The sequence below is a fragment of the Xenopus laevis genome, chromosome 1S, assembly GCF_017654675.1.
Source record: "Xenopus laevis strain J_2021 chromosome 1S, Xenopus_laevis_v10.1, whole genome shotgun sequence".
Taxonomy (NCBI): domain Eukaryota; kingdom Metazoa; phylum Chordata; class Amphibia; order Anura; family Pipidae; genus Xenopus; species Xenopus laevis.
This window is the reverse complement of record NC_054372.1, coordinates 120449116-120457487: the sequence shown is the minus strand read 5'-3', so window position 1 is coordinate 120457487 and position 8372 is coordinate 120449116.

Sequence of the window (8372 nt, the reverse complement as noted above, 5' to 3'; positions counted from 1 at the left end):
CCCACGTGTCCAAAGCACATCAGTAAGAAATGTGCATAGTTTTGTGTAGGCTTACTTACTTATTTGCATAGATCAAAACCACCCTAGAATTATAATGCCAGATTTTCAAAGCACCACTCCTGAAATCAGCACACTTTAGCTTGGACAAAATGGCCATTAAAAATTAAATTAAGTTTGATTTAACACCTTTTCACAACAGAAAGTGCAATGGTGGCAGAATGTCTTGGTTTGCCACTGTTAGTTGAATGCGGTGAATGTCCATCACTGGTTTTTACTGTGCATAAACAAATGTGACCCGTATGTTTGCAACTAGAAGTATGGGCAGCAAAGCAAGAAAGTAACATTTATCCCACAACAGAGCATTAGGATAGCTTTAAAATATCAGCATGGCTAACATAATTACTGCATGAGTGCTCACAACTGAAACATTGAACCACTTATAGCAAGGAATCCAGGACATCCAGCATGTTCCGTATCTGGCGATTTATATTGTTTTAACTCCTTCATCTTTTAATGTTTCGAGGATTTCACAAAGATAATGACAGCTACATCAGCGTTACAGAATGGGTAGAAGGACTGTCGGTAATTTTTACGCGGGACTCTAGAAGAAAAGATCAAATGTAAGAATTTATTCTATTGTATGTTGATTCATAGCTCATATTTGAATACAGTATTAACATGGATGTGCTATTGTTCTATATGATCAAAAGATCTTGGACATGCTGTGGGGCATTAAAAGTTATTGGAGAGCCACATGCAACTCATGGTTTTTTTTTAAAAAAAAAAAAATACCACCACAAATCTCTCATTTACATTTTTTAAAGATAAAAAAAAATCTACCCAGCACAAATCTCCCATTCTAAAAGATATCTTCACTTAGAGGTAAGGTTTGTCTTGAGTATTCTATAACAGAGATCCGAATCGCCAAATCAGTACTTATCTTCTGCATCTGGCAAGTTTTATGCCCACCCCTTGAAAGTATCTGAATATCCAGATCAAAATTCACTTGGGAAAGTGCAATAAAATCATTCATATTAACCAATCATATAATTTGAGATCAGTAAATGCGCCTTCTACTGAGTGTTTGAATTTCTAAATACAGTACAGAACAAACTTTATGGCTTTAATTACATAATCCAATAGTTCATTTGCAGCTCCGTTCAGCATATTTTGCATATGTTTTACAATGGATAGAAGATGTGTAGCAGACTGCAAACCTGTCTGCTATAGGATGTTGTGCATACTTGAAGTTACAGAAGAGCAATGGAATCACTGGAATACCTCTGAGCTTTAGAGGCTGTCACCTTAAAGGAATTGTTCAGCATAAAAATAAAAACTGGATAGATAGTATGTGCAAAAATGCTTCTAATATAGTTAGTTAGCCAAAAAATGTAATGTATGCATGCTGGAGTGACTGGATGTCTAACATAATAGCCAGAACACTACTTCCTGCTTTTCATCTCTCTTGGTTTCCACTGATAGGTTACCAGGTAGTAATCAATTAGTGACTTAAGGGGGGGCCACATGGGTCATAACTGTTTGCTTTTGAATCTGAGCTGCATGCTGAGGATCACTAACTCACTAAACAGTTATGCCCCATGTGGCCCCCCTTCAAGTCAAAGACTAACTCAGAGTTAGAGAGCTGAAAAGCAGGAAGTTGTGTTCTGGCTATTATGTTAAACATCTGCTCACTCCAGACTTTATATATTATATTTTTGGCTAACTATATTAGAATACAATCTATTTACCCAGTTTTTATTTGTACACTGAACTTTTCCTTTAAATATGATCATTGCCTTTACAGCAATTTTCAAAGTTGTTCCCTAGATGATTAATGCTTTACTTTAAAATAAACTGTATTTTTAGGGAAAGTGAAAATGTTTGACTAATATCTGTGGTCTGTGAGTCCTGGGTTCAAATCCTGGATAGGATCTTTCCTCTTGGCTGCATGCTTTAGCTCCTTCTTTGCTGGGCCATTGGTTGTAATGGTCATCTGGAGGCAGCTCCATGTAGAGTATACCCTGTGGCATAACACATAAGGTTGTTTATGGACGAGGAGACCTGGGTTCAAATCCTGGATGTGACCCATCCACCTGGATGCGTGCTTTATCTCCTTCTTTGCTGGTCTATTGGTTTATTTTTGTATTTGGTTCCCTTTATACTTAAGGTTTCAAAGAGACATGCGGTTGTAACGGTCATCCATCGGGTGCTGTATATAGCGTAGACCCGGTGGCGCAGCTCATAAGTTTACTGGCTTATGGTCTGGGAGCCCCGGTTTCAAATCCTGGATGGTGCCTGATTTAGCTCCTTCTTGGTTTCCTTTTTTTTTTAAAGTTTTTCAAGTTGCTGGTCTATTGGTTTATTTTTGTATTTGGTTCCCTTTATATTTAAGGTTTCAAAGAGACATGCAGTTGTAATGATCATCTGGAGGCACCTGCATACAGCGTACACCCTGTGGTGCAGCGCGTAAGTTGACTGACTTATGGTCTGGGAGTCCCAGGATCGGATTCTGGGTGGGACCTGTCCACCTGGATGCCTGATTTAGCTCCTTCTTGGTTTCCTTTTGTATTTAAGGTTTCAAAGAGACATGCGTTTGTAATGGTCATCTGGAGGCAGCCGCATACAGCTTATACCCGGTGGCGCAGCGCGTAAGGTGACTTCCTTCTGGTCTGGGAGTTCTGGGTTGCGACCTATCTGTGTGGATGCATGCTTTAGCTCATTCTTTGCTGAGCCATTGGTTCCTTTTATATTTAAGGTTTCAAAGAGACATTCGGAGGTTTTTATTCCCATATGGGGACCCCCCCAAGTTGATGCAAGGGCAAGGTATGGGCAAGGTGCTAGATGTGAAAGGCCAGCCCAGAAGCAAATACCTGGTTATCTTAGAAGGGGAGGAGGCCAGATGGGGAACCCACCCAAAGCAGATACCTAGGTGGGATAAAAGGGGGCAACACCCGTAAGACAAAAGGCACCCAAATACAGATTAATTTTACAAGAGCTGCTGCAAAGCACCATATTTTTCAGCAAGACCCCCACCTTCTATCACAGGCAGGGCACCTCTGGCTACTAATCTTCTACTAATCAACACACCATCCAAACAACTTACTCATGCCAAGGAGCTCCACCAGGTGATGGCGGGAATCAAACTCACGACCATGTGCACCGTAGGCCGATGCTTTAACCACTTGGCTACCCGGAAGGACTCCTTTACCAGGGGTTCTAGGCTGTGTATTGACTTTGTTAGGCAGAAGATCGCCTGCCGGCACAAAGAGACATTCGGTTGTAATATTCATCTGGAGGCCGGGCGATACAGAGTAGACCCTGTGGCTCAGCGCGTAAGGTGACTGATCTGTGGTCTGGGAGTCCCGGGTTAAAATCCTACATGGGACCTATCCTCTTGGATGCATGCTTTAGCTACTTCTTTGCTGAGCCATTGGTTGTAATGGTCATCTGGAGGCATCATCATATAGAGTAGACCCTGTGGCACAACACGTTGGGTCACAGGTTTATGGACAAGGAGTCCCGGGTTCAAATCCTGGATGTGACCCGTCCGCCTGGATGTGTGCTTTAGCTCCTTCTTTGCTGGTCTATTGGTTTCCTTTTGTATTTAGAGACATGTGGTTGTAATGATCATCTGCAGGCCGCTGCACATAGTGTAGACCCTGTGGCGCAGCGTGTAAGGTGACTGGTTTATTGACTTGGAGTACTGGGTTCAAATCCTGAGTGGAACCTGTCCACCTGGATGCCTGATTTAGCTCCTTCTTTGCTGGTCTATTGATTCCCTTTGTATTTAAGGTTTCAAAGAGACATGCGGTTGTAATGATCATCTGGAGGCACCTGCATACAGCGTAGACCCGGTAGCGCAGCGCGTAAGTTGACTGGCTTATGATCTGGGCGTCACGGGTCCGAATCCTGGGTGGGACCTGTCCACCTGTCCACCTGGATTCCTGATTTAGCTCCTTCTTGGTTTCCTTTTGTATTTAAGGTTTCAAAGAGACATGCAGTTGTAATGGTCATCTGGAGGCAGCTGCATACAGCTTAGACCCGGTGGAGCAGCGCGTAAGGTAAAATTCTGTTGTGTGGGGCCCCGATGATTTTTGATGGCAGCCCCTACCAAATGTGTCTCTGTAATTGGTTACCCTGAGTTACTGCACCTGGGTGTTGCACATTTTATTACATATGGGGTAAGGAATTAGGGCAGGTAGTAAACTGAGTCAGGAAGAGGCAAGGAGTTAATAACCCAGGAGATCAAAAACCAGGTTCAAAGCTTAGGCAGGAACTGTAGCAAACAGAGACAGCTTGGGCAAGGAACAAAGAAGGAAATAATCTTTTACATTCAAATTTGGCACTAATGTGACACCATGGCATAACTATTGGTGGATGGGTGACCCAGGAAGAAATTCAAAAGAGACATTTAAATATCCCATAGAAATGATGAGCACCCTTATTCCAGAGCCCCAGTCTGGTACTTTAACCTCCACTGCTGTTTCTGGTTTGACCCATGTATTGTACTTTATTCAACCTATAGACATAAATGAAAGGCATACAATAAGCTCATGGTAGAGTCATTCCTGCACACAAGGTTCACATTTTCTCATTTAAAGCAGTTGCAGCATTAAAATGACACATCCTCCCAATTCTTTAGGCACAAATTTGCTTCCTCAATTGTTATAGCATGGGAGCTGCCACCACCATCATCAGTGTCAATGGTTTAGAGTAGCTTTGGATGCAGGTACCTTTAAAGCCTGAGTGCCCAAAATCTTCAAACTTTACAAAATCATGTAAACATTAAATAAACCCAGGGTCGGACTGGCCTGCCGGGGCACCGGCTAAAAACCCTGTGGGCCCTGGCCTTGGTGAGCCCTAGGGCCCTCTAGTTAAATTTATTGTATGTGTGGTCCCGTGTGAGTGATTGGGCGGTGGACCTACCACCGCCCACATCACTAACTAGATAGAAGGTACCGATGACTGCGGACTTGCAGCTGCAGCCTGGCAGCAGGTCCTTGTTGAAAACAGTGTTGATTCTCTTTGACGCGACTGGGCTCTGGGCTGCGTTACTTGACGTGCATGACGTCACGTGACTAAACCCCCGGCGCACGGGCATCAGTAGAGGTGCGGCTCTTGTACCTTTGAGCGGGCTGCTGGCTGCAAACAAAGTGGGGAGCAGGCATAACTGTGTTCAGTGAGCTGCCTTAGAAGACTTACTCTGGCTGATTCATCACTGCACTGATACACCTCCATTTGAGAGTCCACTACCACAGCATCATCAGGTACTTAAACTGATTGAATCGGTCTCTAGCTTTTGGATTTTAAACAGAAACTAACCTGGACTGTTGTATGTTTTTATATTAAATTTAAAAAAAAAAAAAGTTTCAATGTCCCTTGAGTGTTACTGTTAGTAGGGTGTGGATAAGTGGACACCATGTTATTACAGCAGGCTTGTCCAACATATTGCTTAATTTTATTTAAAGTTTTTTTTCCTTTTAAAGTAAGTTTCACTGGTGCCTTAACCTGGTAAAATCAATCAATGGAACAGTTAGGCCATAGGCACACGGAGCGTTTCCTCTGCTCCTCTTGCCAGCATTATTTTTTGCAGGCAGAGAGAAGTAGATCCGCTGCCTTACGCTCCTCATTAAAATTGCACTGAGAAGTACAGCTTCCACTCATGTGATGTGCAGGCCCACGGAGTACAACGAAGGTTGGGCAAAAACACAACCTCCGCTGTGCATGCCTGCAAAAAATAATGTTGACTAAGAGGAGCAGAGGAAATGCTCTGTGTGCCCATGGCTTAAAGATATGGGGAGAGATGATCAAAACTGGGCATGTTTTCTTTAGAGAGGTGGCGCATAGTAGGGACATGATAGTTCTTTGCAGATACATTAGAGGACATTACAAACTGATATAGATTGATCTTTTTCACATAGAAGATAACAAAGGAAAAGAGGGCAGTGAAGCTATTTGGTACGGGGGGGGGGGATATGTGGGCCCTTGACATCCGCTTTCCTGGTGGGCCTGAGGTCCGACACTGAATAAACCCAATTTGCTGGTTTTGCTTCCAGTAAGGATTTATTATATTTTAGTTTGTATCAAGTACAAGGTACTGTTTTATTGTTACACAGAAAAAGGATATCATTTTTAAAGATTCTTTTTAAAGAGTCTATGGGAGATAGCCTTTCCATAATTCAGAATTTTCTGGATAATGGGTTTTCTGATAATGGCTCCAATACCTGTATAGCAATATGTATGTTCCCAAAAATCTGTATTTAAGTTTTGTTTTCCATGGAACAGAATGCTAACAATCCTTTTATGGATGTATATCATAATGGGACAACATCAATAAAAGTAGACCTCGCATTAGTAAAGTCATTAGAGAAACTCACCTCAGATGGCAGTGCTCCACTAGGTACCAGTGGATTCAATCCCCCCCTCCCCGCCATCATCCAAACTAATGGGGTAATGGAGTATGATCTGAGCAGACCCGGGCAGAGATGTATACTTTATCTACCCCAAGAGTATCTCAGTGGTGGCTAATATTAAATCTACCCTAGCCAAAGCTGAGGTGGCAATAGTAAACCATGAGTATTGTTTGAGATACGGGTGTTTCCACCTCCATACATCTGTGAGGCTGGTTGTTTCCAGCCAATTGGCGATGGCTACTGAGTCATAGGCTACTGGACAGAGCCCATAGGGTGCTCCTTTCTGTAGAATATCATTGAGGACTTGCAAGTCAGCTGGAGGGGGAGATAAACATTAAATATTATGTATAATGGGTTGTGCACCCTCAACTTCAGAATTAAGTATCTACCAACCCCGTCAGAGATTAGGCATTCAAGTGAACAGTATGGATCTTCTCACGAAGATTGCCACTGTATGTAGAGAATTCAGTGTGATAGACACCCAGTTCCATTAAGGCACACACTCTCTGCCCTACTAGATGGGTCTCTTGGAGCATAATGAGATCTTCCCCTGACTTTCTCAGTTAGCTTATCACTATGGATTTTTTGATTTTATCATTGAGACACCGGGTGTTTCAAGATAAAGTAAGTTTATCTTGTACCATCAGCCTTAACAATAAAGTTATCAATAGTAATGAGAGAAGCTGTCTGGGGGGCGTCACGCTTGTGAACAATCAGCGTCTTGTACAGTGTGGGCCCACCCAAATACCTTAGACCAGAGGCCCACCAAAAAAGCTTAGACCAGGGGCACACTCTCTGTACTATAGTCTTCCTCTCCTCACTCAACCTCCAGTCTCCTAGTCTCTTTTGTTTACAAACCATAATCTATTATTCCATCTATTAAGGCTCTGTGTTCTCATAGAATGGCCATGAAATAGGCCAAAATTGAGCAGCATGAGGGCCCACTGACACCTGGGCCCACCGGGAGTTTTCCTGGTATCCCGGTGGGCCAGTCCAACACTGGTCTTTTAATTAGTGTATGCGAAGGCGGCTTTTACCCCCAAAACAGCGACATCCAAACATACATCATAAACATTGTGCAAAGTTCGGTAGTTTTGATTTGCAGGTCAAATAGTTACTTTCTTTAATGAAAAAGAAACCTATGTCCAATATACTTTAATTAAAAAATGTTTTTATAAGAACCCTGACTGTATGCAGTAAAATTCTCCCTTCATTTACTGCTGTGGATAGGAATTGTCAGACAGTCCCTAACTGCTCTGTAGGGAAACAATCATACTTATGAACAGCAGGGGGAGCCGCGTCTTACTTCCCAGCCATGCAGAACTCAAGCAGCTTTGTTTGTTTCCCTGTAGAGCAGTCGGTGACTGTGTCGAGATTTGTTTTGGATTTTATTTTTGCCTTTACTTCCCCTTTACTGTTTCCAACTCCAACTGCAGGGACAAAGATCATGGAGCCAGATTTAAACAGGTAAACTGGGATTATATTTGGAAGATTATTTGGCTGCAGCCACTGGTTCTGCAGAGTTGGAGAATGTTTGTATTAAACAATACAAAAACTATAAAATCCACATTAGATTACATGACAATACAGGGCCCAGTGCAGTCTGTATATTGTGATTATTAATCAGTCTTGCTGTATTGGCTTCTGGCAGATATTAATTGACTTGTGCTGTTTTGATAATTTATGATGATCCCTAAGCAGCCCAGACCACACTGAGCATGTGCACAGTCTTGGTCTTGCAAAGATCTATAACAAAGTTACAAGATGGTGACACCCTGTGGCCAACTTTGAAAGCATAAATCATTTGTTTGATTAGGGTTGTGGTGCAGTAAGTTCATGTTTATGTTTAGTATACAAAATACAGCATTTCTAGCCTTATTCTATTTTACACTTTACTTCCCCCTTAATTATACTTGCAATGACCCCATGGTGTGGCTTTCATTCACCAAAAAGCCAGGA